The sequence below is a fragment of the Pelobates fuscus genome, chromosome 9, assembly GCF_036172605.1.
Source record: "Pelobates fuscus isolate aPelFus1 chromosome 9, aPelFus1.pri, whole genome shotgun sequence".
Classification (NCBI taxonomy): domain Eukaryota; kingdom Metazoa; phylum Chordata; class Amphibia; order Anura; family Pelobatidae; genus Pelobates; species Pelobates fuscus.
This window is the reverse complement of record NC_086325.1, coordinates 74593569-74612869: the sequence shown is the minus strand read 5'-3', so window position 1 is coordinate 74612869 and position 19301 is coordinate 74593569. Positions and strand designations below refer to the sequence as shown.

Genomic DNA, 19301 nt, shown 5'->3' with positions numbered 1-19301 from the left:
GTCTAAGAAAAACAAATACATTTTATTTAGTAAACATAATTAAAAAGAAAATATTAAAAACAAGTCACCTAGGAACTCATATAGCAAGCCTATTAGCTGCAAGGCTAGAGTAACAATTGCATATAACAATCACTAGACGCTGTTTCTGGGGTTGTTTAAAGGAGAGCAGCCTGTTTTGATACGGGGTGTTTCACCTTTTAATTTTTGTATATTTTTATATATATTTAGTTTTTTTTAACAAAAAAAAATACATACTAACATCACGTAAAAAAAATCAGAATAATATTCTGTGAGGCACCTTATGTGCCTTTGGTGTCAAAGGTTTTTTCTTATATTAAAATTATACTGAAACACTATTTTATTCCATATATTAGAGCACAGACAGTTTTCTCAATTTGACTCTGCGCCCCAAGATAATGACTTGGCTGAAAACCATTTTTAAATTAGTATAATTGTGTGATCAGTGGTAATAGCATTGCCAATAAGAGCAAAGGGTAAGTTATAGTCTGCCCCTAATACATCTTGTGGAAAAGTTAAAAATAAACGCCAAGCTCTAAAACGTTATTCATAATAATATGATCAGATACACATGTTCTGGATGAGTCAAAGTGTTGGTGTGAAACTCGTTACTGGCAGTGGAATACTGATTGTTTGGAATAGAATGTAGTTTGAATTATTCTGTAGCCTGTATCTGGAAGTACATTCTGTTTCATTTATTGAATGATGCTATGTTACTACAGTATCAAGACTTAGATATTTCTAACCTATTTTATTTCCAAGCACAGCAACGCTCCTCATATTACAGCTTGGACTCAGTTTACTGGGTTCCTACAAGGGCTATTCCAATAGTTTCCCACGGTGCAAATATTTATACAAAAGGCAGCAATTTTACTCCTGATTCTGGGGTTGCTTTGCTACCCCCCAACTATAGCTAGATGTGTCCTCAAAGTCATTTTTGTTAGAATTTGAAAATCAGAGCTTGGTCACGATCTAGAACAGGGGTAGGCATCCTTTGGCACTCCGTTGTGAATTACATCCCCTCTGATTCTTCGCTAGTATTACCGTATTATTATTATTATTTATAAAGCACCAACAAATTCTGCAGCGCTGTACAATAGGGAGACTAACGGACAAGCATTTGTAACAAGACAAGTTGGACGCACAGAAACAGAGGGTGTAGAAGGCCCTGCTCAAACAAGCGTACATTCAAGAGGAAGCAGGGGCAGACTGACAACTCATGGGGCCTCTGGGCAATAGAATATCATGGGTCCCCCTTGCACCCACCAATTTGCAATCTACACAAATATACATTGCTCCCACATAAACTTTCTTTCTGTCCAGGAAATCTTAATTATTTCCATTATTTTGGCTCCAGAGGTGAACTACTTTTCTAATATTCAGCAATGATTTCTTATTATCTAAAATCTCAACGGACTTGAGAATGTATCATCCCCCTCCCACCCTCCTTTTCTTTTTCCTGAATTATGGGAAATTTCAGGTTATTAGGCTTTTCCTGACATATTTATGATGTACGTCTGACAAACATATTAATAAATCATTTGCTTTCTATCTGAGGCCCCCATTTAGGATCAAATTACTTGATGTGGCAAGAGATTGTCAACTTCTCTATTTAAGTGGTTTCTACGTATTCAGGAATCACAGGAAAATCTCACTCATCCCCAGAAGCTCCAATCTTTTAGAAGGCAATCCAGAAACAGTAACCCTACCTTACATTTTAGCTCAATTATCCAATTTTCAATAATATCAGAGCAGTAAAAAAATAATTTCTGTGAAACACCTTAATTTGACTTATACCAGTGTAAAGGCATTCACTGTGAAATCTGGGCCATAAAAATAAACAATTTGTTTTCAGCAGTTGCCTGGGACTTAATGAATACAATATGCCTGGTTCTACTATTGGGAATCAACTAAAACAGCATGGGAACCCAATTTTGGGTCCCAACCCAGGTGTTAGGAACTACTGCTTAAGATCAATAAAAGACATAAAAGAATATTCTTTTGACCAAGAATCTAACAGGTTCCTGTTAGTAAATAATTTGAATAGAATTTTGCCACTAATTGATAAACCCAAGCAATGTATGGAGCAACTGGATTTTTTATTTATTTTTTGACCATTTTGATATATTAAAACACAAATTAACGTCATGTTAAATAGATAAAACAATACCTTTCCAGATAAACTAGTATAATATATATGCATTTGAAAACAGTATATGCATTCATTTAACCATATAGATATACCCAGGTTAAAACACGGTGCATAGAGACATGTAATATTTTGAAGATTCCAAGACTTAATGAAGTCAAGAACAGTTATTCATAAAAGAAGGGGGAAAAAATAACAAAATTAGTATTATTAAAATGAGGGCATCTTTAAAGAAATATCAGATGGTCTATGAAACCTTGGTCTACTATGTATTTTTGGGTGGGTTGTTTTTTTGAGCTTTAAGGCACTCATTTATATCCCTGTCATATAGCTGTCAATTAGATGTTTTATGCTGTAATTACTGGTTTGATTGATTGATAGAACAAGCTCTGTAGAGGTTAAGGTCAGTCTGGCTGTATAGTGCACTAGGCTGGTTCTTTTGAAGATGGTTGATGGAGCTCCTGGAACAGATCAGGAATGGAGTTTCACTTTTTTTTCTCCGAGAATGTATTTGTATCGCAATCTGGGATTTCTGATTTAAAAAAAAAAAACATTACTTTAAAATAGTTCCCCAGGGATGAATAATTTGTAGTTTCCTTACTTTCAATCTTCTGACTGACAATCCCAAGGTTACGTTAATGCTGATCTTTTGGTGGAGCAGTTCATATTCTGAAAGTTTTTTACCTCTGATCAATAATCGCTCCGTTCCATATAACGTCAGAGCTGTCACAGCAGAAACAAGATGTTCACATTATTTTTGCTCTAAAAAGCCGATATCTTCTTGTTATTTTTCCATCTAAGACCCTTTGTTTATAAAAGTTATGGCTTCATTGGTAAGCACCTTTTCTTGTTTCAGAACAATGTTATAAGATGGCCAGACTTTCATTTTATTTTGGTATGCCTTTTCAAAAATGATACTAGATTATTTTGAGGATCCCACATGCAATTAAAAGAATCTTTGAAATGATGACACTGTCTAATATTTGGCAACTATAAAAAGCATTTCCAATAAACTTGAAAACATCACCTTAGAACAAGATAAATATCTATGTATCTATCTATCTATCATCTATCTATCTATCATCTATCTATCTATCTCTGTATCTATCTATCTATCTATCTATCTATCTATATATCTATCTCTGTATCTATCTATCTATCTATATATCTATCTATCTATCTATCTATCTATCTATCAATCTATCTATCTATCATCTATCTATCTATCATCTATCTATCTATCTATCTCTCTATCTATCTATCTATCTATCTCTCTATCTATCTCTCTATCTATCTATCTCTGTATCTATCTATCTATCTATCTATCTCTGTATCTATCTATCTATCTATCTCTCTATCTCTGTATCTATCTATCTATCTATCTATCTATATCTATCTATCTATCTATCTATCTATCTGTTTGTCCATCCATCCACCCATAAAGGTAGGTATAGTAACAAATATTGTTACATAGTAATGTAGGTTGGAAAAAATGTACAGATCATAAGTGTTAGACAATAACCTCACACATCCCACTGATGTCATTAGGACTCAATGAAAAAATAACATGTTAACTGTATAGAGTTCCGGTGTATTGGAAGGTGAGAGCTTACGGAAGGGGTGGTGGTTAGGTGTGGTAGATAAATAGGGATTTAGCTTACGGACTTGGCATTTGACCATCTGAAGTATGAATCAGCATCAGCCTAATTGCATCAACAATAATGCTACTTTTAAAGAGCTCGTTTTCCACTACTATATATTGTATATGTTTGTCTTCGGTTTATCAGTCAAATCTGTGGGTTGGTAAGGTCATTAGTTGCACTTGCCTACACATGCAAGAGGAGATACATGTTGCAGTAATTACAGAAGGGTTGGTGTTAGTGAAGGTAGAATTTGTCCTATGGGACCTATCAAAAGATGAGACACAAGTTGGAGGCAGTGGAATTGTTATGTTAATGGGGATTATAAAACGTAGCAGGATGAAAGTAGGAATGATGAAGGAAGGTCAGCTAATAGTGTTCAGAATATTTGTGGTTGATCCTAAATAGATAAAGATGAACAATGTGTAGAGACAGAAGAATTAACCTAGAAATACACAAAGTATATTCAAGAAGGTAGTGATGTGTGGGGCCCATATACCATGTACAAAATCATCATAAGTCTCATTGATCTCCCATTCATCCAAACACCTGTGTGACTGTCTCTAACTCTGTGTCTGTGTGTGTGACTGTATGATTGCCTGTTACTGTGTGTGTGTGTGTGTGTGTGTGTGTGTGTGTGTGTGTGTGTGTGTGTGTGTGTGATGTGGCTGTCTGTACCTGTGTGGGTGATTGTCTGTCTGTTACTGTGTGTGTGTGTGTGTGTGTGTGTGTGTGACTGTCTCTAACTCTGTGTCTGTGTGTGTGACTGTCTGTATGTGTGTGTGTGTGTGTGTGTGTGTGTGTGATTGCATGTTACTGTGTGTGTGTGTGTGTGTGTGTGTGTGTGTGTGGCTGTCTGTACCTGTGTGGGTGATTGTCTGTCTGTTACTGTGTGTGTGTGTGGCTGTCTGTACCTGTGTGGGTGATTGTCTGTGAGTGACTATCTGTCTGCATGTGTGTGTGTGATTGCCTGTTACTGTGTGTGTGTATGTGTGTGTGTGTGTGTGTGTGTGTGTGTGTGTGTGTGTGTGTGTGGCTGTCTGTACCTGTGTGGGTGATTGTCTATCTGTACCTATGTGTTACTGCCTGTAACTGTGTTTTTGACTGTAAACATGCAACTGTTTGCATGACTATCTGCATGTGGCTCTATTTGACAGTGTATGTTTATAACTGTGTGCATAAGACTGTGGGACTGTGTGCATGTGGCTCTGCAAAATATGCACCTGCATTCACACATAGGCCTATATGCATATTTTTTTTTTTAATTCTTTATTTTTGTAGTGCGTATAAACGTATCAAAACGTACATGCGGTACCCCAAAGGCAATCCACATGTTTTTGCAAACATTAAGTACAGTGAGGTATATAGCAGTTCTTGCACATTTTTAGTGTTAAATTGAGTAAGAATAGGATATATCAGGGCTTTACATTATTCCAGGCATAGTAGGTACAATCTAAACATTTGGTTATACAATAGCGTCTGACGACATTGGGTCTATCATATTCTGTTGAAGTCGTCGACCTCAAAGTGTGTACTTTGAACTATAGTTAGGCTTAGTCTGCACGTCTGCCGCTCTGTTCGCAGCATGAGTCATGCATACAGACGGGTTCAAGTGTGTGCTATGAGCTGACTCTAAGAATTGTCTACAACTTTAAATGACAGGTTACAATATGTCGCACGTTTGGTAGTTCTAAACAGTATCAGGAAGATTAAAAATTAAGAAAAAAAAACCCAGACAATACAATAACGTCTGACCACATGGGTTCTATTATGCACTGCTTACGTAAATGGCTTGAAAGTGTATGATTATAGCTATAATCAATCCTAGTCTGCACGGTATCTGATCTGCTAACCTCATAGATTATGCAAATATGGAAATACAGGTGAGGGCTGCAGGCTAGTACTAGGAACTGTCCGCAACTCTCAATTACAGGTTATAATTCGTCGCTCGGTTGTTAGACTTTTGCTGTAGCAATAAGGTTAATGAGTTTAAGGAAAACACAACAGGCTGCACAATAACCTCTGATCACATGGATTCCCTTGTGTGCTGCTTACGTATTCGGCTTTAAAATGTATGTTGAAAACTATATCTAGGCAATAAACAATAAAAATGGGGCTGCAGAGCATATAACAGTGCCCTTCAAATCAAGGAGAGTAGCGTTGCATTCGGTAAGTACTAGTGTGTGTCAGGCCAAGTAACAAGGAAGGAAGTTATCAATGATATGCCAGTGAGAAGCTGATTCTAAATGCATTTTTAACGTACGTTGGCAGGTGGCCTAATGCAGTGCTAGTTTAGATTATTGATTATTATCAGTTATGGACCATTGTGTGTATGGCATACTTTGCTGAACAAGACCTGCGTGGAGCATAGCTAGCTACGCTGGGTATAAGGAAATGTACTAGTCACCCAGGTGTCCTCCCCCGTGGCGTGGTAAAAAATTTAAACGTTGAGATAGGTGAGCAGAGGCGAGATCGCAGCCCACCTATCCGTTAGTGATATGTGTTCCACTAGAGTGGGTAGTTTAGCCGTGCTGGATATCTAAGGGAAAGACTAGGGCCAGGGGGTGGATAAAACATAGGAGGCATTTGCTGGGATGCGGGTGTGCTGCCGTTGGGCGGTCAGTTAAGGCAGGAGCCTTCTAGTTACATTGTGTCGGAATATGCGGTGGGCCAGTAGCAAGGGGCGTTTTGATTAGCGCTCACGGAGTGTTGAGCAACAAGTGATATGCTTCCCGGTAATGCCTTGGCCGCAGTCAACCGGTAGTGAGACATTAATAGTAGGCATGCAGGATAAACAAACAGTTAAACAATATTAAAATTAAGATGATCGAAACAAAAAAGCACACATTCGAACATTAGTCAGGCCTGCGGTAGGTGGGTTGCTAGGCCTTGTGGTGTAGGTCACTGAGTCTCTGCTGCGCATTGCCAGGGCCATACTGTGAGACATACTGTGCAGTGGGGTCTTGCAGTGTCTCTGCTGTAGGGCCTGCAGGGCCGCAGAATGTCTCTGGGTCAGTCTGCCTCGGTCAGCCAACACCAGCTCTGGAGGATAGGCTGGCGGGCCCAGAGCACCGCAGGGTGTCTTCCCTCGTTGGTTGTGGATGGGCTCTGTGCCAGTGTAGTTCGCCGGGCAGCAACCTCATCGCATTGTGGACTGTGCTGAACTTGTGCTCGGAGGTCTGTATTCCGGACGAGTGGTGAGGTAGGGCGCCCCTGCAGTGAGTGGATTCACCCGGCAGGCAGCGCAGGGTCTTGGCTGTGTTGCGTGTTTTTTGTTGTGGTCGCCTGTCTGAGCCTTCCCGGTATGGAAGTTTCATGGCCGCCATGCTATGCTTTCCCTTCTGCTGTCCTCTTGTCCGGTCTGGGCCTCTCTGGGCTTTAGGCCGGGTCTCAACCCGTCTGTAAGGCCGCCTTTGGAGTCGTGCTTTGAGAGTCTCCTGTGGTTCATTTAGTTTGTGCGGGCCGTGAGTGGCCGTCAAGGTTATTGGGTTTGGGGCCAACCTGTTCAGGCGTGTGCTCTTGCGGGTGGGGTTCGGGGGGTTCCCCCTGTCTCTCCCTGCGCTTCCGTGCTGTGGACCCTGCTTCATGTCACCTGGTGGGGTTCCCTTTTGAGGGGGCTGTATCAGGGCCTCCAGCTTCTCCCATAGGGCGTCGAAGATTCGATCATATCGGCGTTTAGTTTCCCGCTCTATTTCGTGCAGAGCGGCGGTCTGGGGGTAGGGCGCCATCTTGCCTGCTCCGCGTGTGGCTTCTGCACTTCGCGGTCGTGTGTCTTGGTGAGTGCTTGTATGCTCGCTTGTGTGGATGTGGGCCGGGATAACCCCCACCGGTCCGGGGGGGGGGGAACGCGGGCTCTGCGTAAAGTGTCCAGGCATTCTAAGCTGCAGGAGAGCGGCCGTTTCTCCCATACCTGCTCTTCTGGTAGGCCTCACCAGCGTGTCTGGTACGTACCGGGTATGTAGTCGCTTGTTGGGTACCGTTGTGTTCACCCTGGCATCACCCGACATCTGGTGGCCTTTGTTTGGCTTTTTTAAAAGCTGTTTCAGTGGTTTTTGATGGTTTTCCTGGCGATGGTTGCAGGAGCTGTGGTGATCAGCGTCCGCTCATTGCTGCGGTCAGGCCCCGCCCCCCCTATATGCATATTTTTATATGAATCAAATATACATCACACAGAGCCAAAACAAATCACAAATATCACACACTGTCTTCATGCCTCTCACAAATAGACAGATTTATTACTGTGTCATACAAAATGCACCTTACTCTATGTTTTATAGTTGGGGAGCTCTGTGATACACTATGATACACATTGTTGGGAGTTTCATTTTTGTGGAGTTCTGTGGTAAAATGGTACATGCTACATAGTACTGTGAGGGCTTTTTTTTCCTGTGGAGTTCAGTGATAAATAGATACGTTGATGGAGTTATTATTCCAAGGTGGTATAGGTAAATTAGGAAAATCTAGAGCTCCAAACAAAAACAACTCACATTGTTATGTGACAGTAGTACATAATACTTAGTCTGTTGAGGAGGAAGTCTGGCACCTCTGTTGACTGCAGATCATGAGTAGATGTCTCCTGAGTTCCAGCCAATCAGGGTGCTCCCTCCAATTACCACAGCAGAGCTATGACACTGCAAGTCCCTCTCCCCAAGAGACAATTACTCATGCTCTGCTCCATCGTTGGTGCAGACCAGATTCCCAGCACACTGGACCTCCAGAGATCAGCATGTTCCTCTTCCCTGCAAGGTGACAACAGGGAAGGGGGATAACTATTTGTTTTTGTGTTTTATATAATTTTTAATTGAATAAATCCCTATACAAACTCTGCACCCATATGCACACACTGGGGTATTACCAGGGAGTGGCACAGTGAATATACTTTATCCAGTGTGCCTAAAGGCCTAAGGAAACATGAATATTTATTTGAATGGCCAATTCCTGTAAGCTTGATTTCTTTATGACTAACAGGATAATCATATATTCATGAAATACCCATTTCTTTCTAATTCTCCAAAGGCATTTCCGCTTCGATTACAATAGAGGGTGATTAACGCTACATGTGTTACTCTAATTTAGACTCTGTTGCAATATAGTCCTGTATTTTAAAGAGCAACTAGACCAGTGTTCTAAAAATTCTCCCTAATGTAGAACTGCAACTACCATGATGCTTTGCCAATATTAAAGCTGACCAAGTATCATGCGAGTTGTACTGTTATTGTTAATTGAGATTTACCTTTTAAACACCCCTGAGCTTGAATATCAGGCTCATTTTTTTCAGATCAACTATTTTAGTCCAAGTTTTGCCATTCGGAGAGATTAGCAAATACCTCTCTTAATGATAACATAATTAGAAGCTACCTTTAATGTGCCTTAGAGTACAATCAGTACTTTAAAACTGTTGATCAATGCCTTCTACCAGAACCAACATATTTTATCTACTCATCTCATAGTAAAACTATGATACACACAACAGATAAAGGGATATTCCAGGCTCCATATTTACGTAAATGCAAAATATTGATCATTTGATTTTGTAAGCTTGCAAGATTTTCTGGTATGTTTGTAGAAGTGCATTATTAGGATATATTTTTTCCAAAACCTTATATCCCATCTGTTTCCTTTTCTCATGATTTTCTACCAAAAAGCAATGGGGAAAATCCCTGCATCTAGTGCTTCTCTAGTGAAAATAATAGTGTAAACCTGCGCAAGTGTTGTGTACAAATGTTCTTTTTTAGACAATCTTTATTTTTTGTTTTCGACAGTTGTGTAGGAGAAAGCACACAATAGTGTAATTTACAACAGTATTTCAACGGTAACATGCTTATAAGTAACATCCGTAATACGGGCCATCTATCTAGTTTGTGTGTACAAAGTTATTACAGATTATTACTGTTGCAAATATGTGGGCACACATAATTATAGGGCACTTAACAGGAAATCGAAAAGTCTGTTCCAAATATATTCTTGGGTGCATTTAAACCTTTACTTATGGATTATTTTAAAATATATATATATATTAAATATATATAAAAAACAATTCTTCTACGTACTTTTAACTTTAGAAATAGTACATTGATTGACAGTTCTCTTACCCCTGAGGTCATGACGCAGCAATGCTTTTATTGTGCCCCCATGGGTGTTTCATAAGCAACCTCCACCATTGCTGAAATAATTAAGATCACATTAGGTCAGGGAAAAATTGCTCCCTTGCTTCCCATTAAAGATGTTCTATGCCTTTAACTTTCTATAACAGATTATTCAGTATGTGAGCAAGACCAGAAATTCAAACTAGTCTATTAAGAAACACATTAATTATCCAAGGTTAAAATAGCATACTGACACATGTGAGGACATATGCAGGGTGAGTTAAAAGTCAAGAACCGCCCAAATACTTGTAAGATGCTTAAGATTCGAAGAATATCAATGGGATTACTTATGACGTATGTTACCTATCCTTAAAAGTTACCATCTTGAATGAATTAACATTAAGCATCTTACATTATCTAGATTGTTCCTGGTTTGTTCTGCCTTTTCACTCACCCTGTGTATTATATAATATGTAAGTAATCATGGTTCTGAGAATCTGCTTGGTTAGAATATCAGTATATAAACAATATGTCAGAATGTTGTCATAAGATGATTCGGAAAGATACATAACCTTTGCTCAGACCCCCTATAAGGGAAGGTCTGGAGTGAAATTAATACACGGCATGGGGTTATTGATTTAATACCCAAATTTCTGTATTAATAGATATTAAACTAGGCTTTAACATTGCATTGGCCAATGGGGTAGGTTAAAGGCCAGAGACTAAAGCTACTAACTCGTGCTTCAAGAACAATTGTCATCAAATTCTTATCACTTCTCATTTTTTAACAGTTTATTACATTTAATGAAACTTGATGATATATATATATATATATATATATATATATATATATATATATATTTTTTTTTTTTTTTTGAATGATGTATATTGATTATTTTGATAATATGCCACTTTTTCTCTGGCTGAGCAGCCATGTTGGGTCAAACTCTACTGTTATCCGACCAAATGCTGCTCAACCTAACTTTCCTGTTACTGCAGTTTCACACAGAGTAATTGTAGCAGTAGGCAAGTTTGATTGAACAGCAGTTGGTCAGATAGCAGTAGAGTCTCACCCAACATGGCTGCTCAGCTCGATAAAAAGTGAATTTAAAAAAAATAAATAAAAATCAATGTACATTATTTAAAAATATCATTAAGTTTAATTACATGTAAAGAAGGAAAAAGTGAAAATGTGATGGCCGTTGTCCTTTCTTTATTATGTGTGACTAACGAGTTACACTAAAATTTAGAGGAGATGCAAGTCAGTGCTTGACTATCTTCAAGGGGGCTAACAGTGTAAAATAATTAGATACCCAGAATGCACCAAGGCATTCTCAATACACCAACTCATTCTACATAATTACAGTTCAAAACCAAGATGATCAGTTTTTTTAGGACTTTCTTTCGTTGGCCAAGAAGCATCCTGTTCCTTTTTTTTTTTCCAAATGGGAGGTTTTGCTAATTTTTCATCTCTGCTGACTTGTTCTGGATGACTTAATGCTCTGCAGCTGATAAAATGTGTTTTATGGTTAAACAAAATGTCAGCTGTTAATTTGTTTTATGTCTGCAGTTCAGTGTGTTTTTTTTTCTTTATGCAAGATTCTCTGTTTTTTTCATGAATCAGGCTGTGTATTGGCATCTCACTGTCTCAGTTAACTGTGTATTTGTACTAATAAATGTTATTTATTGCTATTTTTTTTAATACAATTAAGTGAAAGCACATTTTAGAGTTAACTAACAATGCAGATCAAAAACTAAGGTTTTGTAAAGTGAAATATTTAGAACAAAGGGGGCTCCATACAGCTTCCCAGCTGTTGTAAAGGATAATGGGAGTTGGAGTTAATCAACAGCAGGAGTGAACAGCCATCAAATCGTCTGTGCTTCGGAGTGACAAAAGCCTTAGTAATATCGTTATTCGCATTAAGGAGAGCCAATTTATTCTGAAGCACTTTACAATAATACATTGAGAATATAAAACAAGTGTTGACAAAGTAATGATGACATAGAGGAGAGGTGAAGAGACCCTGCCATTGTGATGACTGGTGGAAGACCATGGCAAGTGTAATTTGTAACTCTACGGGATGGCATAGTAAGCAACTACTGATCTAGCGTAAAGGGGAAAGTGCAAAATGATTAAAGTTTGCTTACATTGTATGATCTTTCAATTCCACAATAGGAATCTCTTTTAGAACGTTATCTTCCTTGAAGCTTTGACGTCGAATATTAGATATACTTTTTTGCTTATTTTGTTATTAATTGTGATTTCCCTGAGGCTATGCAATTGTGACTTACGCTGTGAGTGTTCTCTTGTCTCCTGAAAAGTGTCACACTGAATAATTCAATTATCTCAACTCTCTCTGGATGACTGACTTTCTACAGTTCATGGGCGATTGAAACTTCTAAATGGTCACTTAAATTGTTAAGTGGCAATTTAATTGGCTTACCTTGTGGATGAGTCAAGCTGTCGTTTAATACACTGTATTATAATGAGTTGCAAAGTAAATGAGTCACCGCTTTTATTGAATAACATTAAATGGCCCACTTATCTTATCTCAGACTCTCCTAATAACAGAGGGTGCCACCTATTGGCCCGTTTCTGCAGTTTATGAGAACTTAAGCTTATTTCATTTGCAAGAGACAAAAGTGAAATGGAACATGCAACATTTTGATTATTCTTGGCCAAAATCTATTTTTTTTTTTTTTATTATGACACACATCTTCGCTTTATAATGTGTGCTGTTATGCTCATTATAATACAATACATTTTGAGAACTAATATGCTGTGGAAATTGTAACCCTATTCTAAATTCTGTAAAGTCAACATATTATAAATAGGAAGCCATTGCCACTAGATCAATCCAAAAAGACAGTTACAATTAAATACAACCCACTTTATTAACTAAATCAGCAATATACCTAGGGATTGCAAGTTTTAATCCATAATATCTAAGCTAGAGAATTATTCCAATATAGCTATTTTCACCTTCCCAGTTTTGTGGACCCTGACTAGATATTAAATATTAAAAGGTTACCCTAACCGTCAAACCCACTATACCCTGCATCAGTGGTTATGGTGTAAGGAATATGATGGTGCAGTTACCTGGTAATATGGCAAATCGTTTTACAACAGTTTGCCCTTTTACAACGTTTTGCCCTTTTACCTGAGTCCTCACCAGGCCCCGGATCTCATCTGCAAGCAGTCTGACAACATCTGGTGTCCTGCTGCTCATTCATTGTCTGAGGACTTTAGATGAGCGCTCTCAGTCAATATATTATAATCTGTGCATAGAAATATACACAGCATTGACATTAGTCAGCATGGAATGCCGCAATGACGCTACCTCCAACAGCAAAGGGGTTAGACTCAGTATGTGCCGGATTTTATAGCATAATGCTGCACATACAGACTCCTGGCACCATGGCAACATTAAATAACTAAAGTTGTCATTTTGCTTGGAGTAACCCTTTAACCCCTTAAGGACCAAACTTCTGGAATAAAAGGGAATCATGACATGTCACGCGTCATGTGTCCTTAACCCCTTAAGGACACATGACATGTGTGACATGTCATGATTACCTTTTATTCCAGAAGTTTGGTCCTTAAGGGGTTAAAGGGTTAAAGGTCATTCAATAAGCCTAAGATAATTGTGTCATTTCCAATGTGTATATAAGACAAAGAGTTAATGAAAATAAATGTAATAATGAATGTTAATAATAATTAAAATGTCGCTTTTGTCTCTCCATCTATACATTACTCCAAAAGGGCATGGACACTTAAACACAGTATGTTTTGGAGATGCTATCTGATACCCTATGGCGATTTGAGTTACTTTCCAGTAGGTAAAGAAGACAAAGGGTTAAATAAATCCAGTAGTTCCTGCCTCTAGAACTAAGATTATTCCAACAATCTAAGTTCCCAGATAGCTCTCTGGATTCTATTGTATGGGATGCTATATCGGCTTAGCCCATGTTTCCTGCTAGAACTGTATGTTGTGCCTTAGAATACAATCAGAACCCAGCTGGGGACGGAGCACAGCACTCTTCCTCTACTGCCTTGAAAAGAGCCAGGAGGGAACGGCTGTGATGGAATGTTTATACCACAGTTCCACGATAAAAGTTATTTAATTGTATCTCCAGAACACATATTTACATTAGATTGAAACCAGTTTGTTGTCTTTTCCTCAGAACTGAGACTAATGTTTTCTCTGAGTGTGAACTGATTGGAGCCGACATTTAGTATTCCACATGCAAGATACCGTACACGAGATTAAAGCTTATATACAGACCCAACAGGAATGAAAAAACCAACACATTTCTGTTTAAAGGCGAATTTATCAGTATCAGACGCTTTGATCCTATATAAATGGATCTTTAACCTGACTGGGCTTGACAGCTGGTAGCAATGAATTATCTGAGCTGCTACAGAACCATTTTTTAATGATTTATTCATAAAGTAAATTTATTGTCAGATCTTCCGACAATAAGGCTGTGCAAAAGGCAAAGATTCACAGCATTAATATGTATTGCTTAGATGATTAGCTTGCAAAAAATAAAACATTTATTATAACATAAAAAATGTATTATTGAAAGACTTTACTTCTTGGTAAAATTGGGCCAATTTGACTCCTGGAAAAGGCTAAGATCCAATATCAAACAAGTGTTTGACCTTCTGTGGGTAAAGGTAATCCACCAGGATTTACTGCATAGAAACATAGAAACATAGAATGTGACCGCAGATAAGAACCATTCGGCCCATCTAGTCTGCCCAATTTTTTTAATACTTTCATTAGTCCCTGGCCTTATCTTATATCTAGGATAGCCTTATGCCTATCCCATGCATGCTTAAACTCCTTCACTGTGTTAACCTCTACCACTTCAGCTGGTAGGCTATTCCATGCATCCACTACCCCCTCAGTAAAGTAATACTTCCTGATATTATTTTTAAACCTTTGCCCCTCTAATTTAAGACTATGTCCTCTATGTCCGCATCATTAATATTTTCAGTTTCTTTCTAATTGAAAACTGTGTTAAAAAGTTTCCGATGTCCATATTTTTAGTTACCGCTTACAAGCAATGAGATATTTCATAGAGCAAATAATAGGCTCAAAATTCCCATCCAAATGTAGTTTACCTTTCTGCATATATGTTTTCTCTGCTCATTGCTTAGCTGTTTGAAGGCCACCTACATTGTCAGGTCGGTGGGAAGCAATCGCAAAACCAAACTTTACAATGAACTGAGTCTCGGTAATTCTGAGATGCTGAATATAAGTCCTTATTGTGTTTTGCTACTGTCATAGATTCGCCCCAAACACATGCTTTTATCAGGGGCCTTTGTTTATAGCTCAGTTTCCTTCAGTGACATTATAGAAATGAAAATATACATAAATGTGTAGGTTGGTGTTTCAGATTTTAACCATTTATTTTACAGAGATCTGTGGAATGTTTTAAACAAATGCCAATCTGTGCTATGTCAAGTTCAATCAAGCCGTGTGTATTATTACTGAAAATGTACATATATACAGAGTGAGAATGAGGACTTAACCTCTCCAAGTTAGCCAAAAAAAACTGGTGGCCCGGGCAGGATATTGGTAGAATAAGAGAAAAGACAGGATACGAAAGAGAGTAAAAACAAGTAGTGATATTTTTAAGAGCCTTAACTCACATTTTAAGGATAATACTTAATCACTGGAGAAATTATTATTATTATTTTTTTTTGGTGGTGGTGGTTGCTTTTATTGCATCAACAAATAATCAACAACAATTAAGATTGTGTTTTTTAGAAGTATAATTAACTATCTCATTAATTAGTGCTGAACGTTATCTGTTTTTACTTAATGGAACGCTGTAGGCACTATAACCATTTCATCTCATTCAATTGGTTGTAGTGCTTGGAATCCCCTGGCCCCTTATTCAGTGTGAAACTATTTTTGACCAGATTAACTCAAATAAAGAGTTCCTGGCTGCACACAGCCCAGCCCTCATGGAGATATTGCTAGAGCAGAAACTGTGCACTTGTTTCTAGCCATACTAATTTATAAGTCTGAAAGTGGTGAGCTGACACCCGTTGCTGCTAGGGCTAATCTTCCGCAGTAGCCCAAGGAGCAGAGAGGGAATGGGCTGCTGGGAACTTTCCTAAAAAATGTTTGAACCGTGAATGGAAGGATGCGCCAGGGGACTCCAGACAGTATGACTTTGTTAAGTAGTTACAGTGCCTACAGTGTCCCTTTAATAATATTCTATATATTATACTTCATACACATTGCATAGATCAGTGTTTCTCAAAGCAGTCCTCAAGACCCACCAAAAGTCAAGATTTTGTCAGTATTTCCAATGGAATAAAACAGGAAAATACATAAATCCTGGATTGTTGGTGGGTCATGAGGACTGGTTTGGGAACCACTGGCATAGACAGTAGATAAACCTACACCTGGGTTCAATTATCAAAGAGTTTACAGATAAGCCCAAAACTCATCCCCTTTACCTCTGATGTCATGAGGAAAATGTTCACTTATTGATCATCTGTATAAATATTTTGATGGTGTTTGCATGCATTGTACTCTCACGCAATGCAACGATAGACAGTGGGGCAGATTTATCTAAGTGTTGTGTCCTAAAAAATGGCTCAAAGTATTTTTATATGTTTGCAATACTTTTTAGAACATGTTTGATAAATCTTCCCTAGTGTATGCCTAGTGTAAAACAATACGGATGGTGCGGAAGCTTTCCATAGCTCAGCAATCAAACACCATCAAAGCACAATGTGATCATGCAATGCATGCTATCCCAGTCCAGTTATTTATATGGATAATGAGGAAGTGTAATTACTCATTTCAATTACAGAGGTATATACTGAAGAGTGACATTTAGGATTTATAATTATTTGGTAAAAGCTGAAGAGTCTGCACCTATTGCCTCTTTGCACCATAAACACTGCTCTACAAATAGTGGTGAAAGGGACATTATAGTCACCAGAACCACTACAGCTTAATGTAGTGGTTATGGGGTCTATAGCCTGTCCCTGTAGGCTCTGCGATATAAATGCTGCCTATTCAGAGAAAAGGTAGTATTTTTATTGCTGTCTAGCAACACCACAAGTGACTATTCAGACAATCGCTAGATACATTTCCAGAGTTAGGCCCAACAATCTTTGCAGGACCTACGTATAGCATCTTTATGCTCTGCATGGAGACGAGGAACATTCCCCATAGAGATGCATTGATTCAATGCATCTCTATAAAGAGTTGCTGATTGGTGCAGCACTGAGTTTTGCCGCTTATGTGCAATAGCCTGCCAATGCTTTCTTATGGGAAAGCATTGGATTGGCTGAGTTCATCAAGGTTGATGATCTCAGCCATGGAGGAGGGGCCAGCCACCGCAAGATGGAAAAAAGGTAAGTAAAACTAAATTTTAACTCCATTCTAGAGGAGGGCAGACACCCATAAAGGCAATCCGGCACTATAGTGTTAGAAACACATTTGTATTCCTTACATTGTAGTGATTCTTTAAGGTTATAGACTGTGATTAGAGTGTTCTGGGAATAAGATTATGGCTGTTAACTCGTGTTCTAAGGTGATCTTTGTGTCAAGCTGGGTGTGTGAGTTAATATATTTGACACACCAAAACCACCCAGTACAACATAAACATATAAAAGAAAATTCTCTCAGCTGCAAAAACATATGTAAAAAAAATGACAAATGTCCCCCTCTAGACAGTACAATGGAACATGCTCAATCAGGAAATAACCCTAACAGTCTCACTGTATGCAGTATCCTTATAATACGATCATTCATGGGAAACTAAAACAACCAATTGTTTTGCTTTAGATTAGGTTTTATTTAAATATATGACTCAATTGAATGTTCTCACTTTGCCAGGTTAATTAAAGGTAACGCACATGAAATAATGTCTGTGCGATGGCAGAACTGCACACATTGTTGTTGGCAAAGGACATTCATTCAAAACATTGCTTTTCTCACACAACATTTAAAAATGGCCATAGCTTACTGGGATCTAAGAACAAATCGACCATTATAGTCAATTCCACAATGAATCTTAACTTCTAGGAATGCAGCACTATTATAATATCTCTGTTAGGATGCTTGGGATATGGAAGAAGGTTTTCTTTTTTTTTTTTTTATTCTTTTTTTTTGGTGCAATTGATTGTACAAACAGGTCCGTGGTGCCACGACAGCAGACACAGGCAGGTTAAAGCAGACATGGTCATGACAGTATACAGTTGCACATTTTTAAATAAAACCGGTTGTAAACGTTAGTGGGATCGTTGCAAATAAAATGATTGTATTGGCATTCGTGAGATATCTTTAGAAAATAGTGTCTAATATATAGATTGTAGACTGTGCCATTACATTTTTAACATGCTTGAGAACATATGCTGAACTAAAGGTTATAGCAATTCGTGCCTAGTCACCTGGAAGGTTGATCGTGAGCATGTGTATCAAATATATAAAACTGGTGATATAGGCTGCTTAGAAATAATAAACAGGCTAGGCTGCGCGGTTAGTGTGGAATGCAGTGTACTAGATCTAGCATGTTGTCCGATAGGGCAAGTGCGCTGTTAGTGCGCCTCTGTGTGCAGTGTCAGTGTGGAAGATATACTGCTGTGTTATGCAAAGCATGGAGAATTTGCGGCAGAGACAGTAGTGCGTAGCAAAAGCATATTACTCTTGGCCTAACGTATAGCATATAAAAAACTCAGTTGACTGCTCTGGTTGTTAGGCAGGGAATGTGTCCAGGCATCAGTCCCAGAGTAAAGATGGTGGGGAAGAAGGTTTTCTAAAGTGTATTTAAAGTCATTTTTATTGGGCATTTTAAAGTCATATCTACTATTTGTTCGAGATCACACAGTGCTCAGTAATGGTAACAATTTACAAGTTGGCCAGGATTTCTATAGCACCAAATCTCACATTATCTATGCATTTCTTCCTATGGAAGGGTTTTTGTTTTTTTAAATTTCCCACTTATAATATGTTCTAATGTCTTAAATAAAGTAACACTATTTGTGTATTTTTATAAATACATCTTGTGTGTATATATATATATATATATATATATAAATTTAATTTATATATTAATTAATTTGTATATTAAGAAATGTATATATTTGTTTATTTTATTAAATAATAATAATAAATGTGTGTGTGTGAAAGTAACACTATATGTGTATTTTTATAAATATATCTTGTGTATGTATATATATATATATATATATATATATATATGTAAATGTAATTTATATCGTTTAAAAAATTATATATATTTGTTTATTTTGTTTATATATTTGTTTATAAATATATATGTTTTGTGTGATCCTATGTAACTAAATAATATAAAGATGAGAAATATGCAGAATTATCGTGAAAATGTACTAACCAAAACATGTATGTTTCC

General features: G+C 37.8%; 1 protein-coding gene across 1 annotated transcript in view; it reads left to right on the top strand.

Annotated features, from left to right (window-relative positions):
- Positions 1–19301, top strand: part of LOC134572839 (vascular endothelial growth factor receptor kdr-like) — a 162343-nt gene that overhangs the window by 30434 nt on the left and 112608 nt on the right. The window lies entirely within an intron of this gene.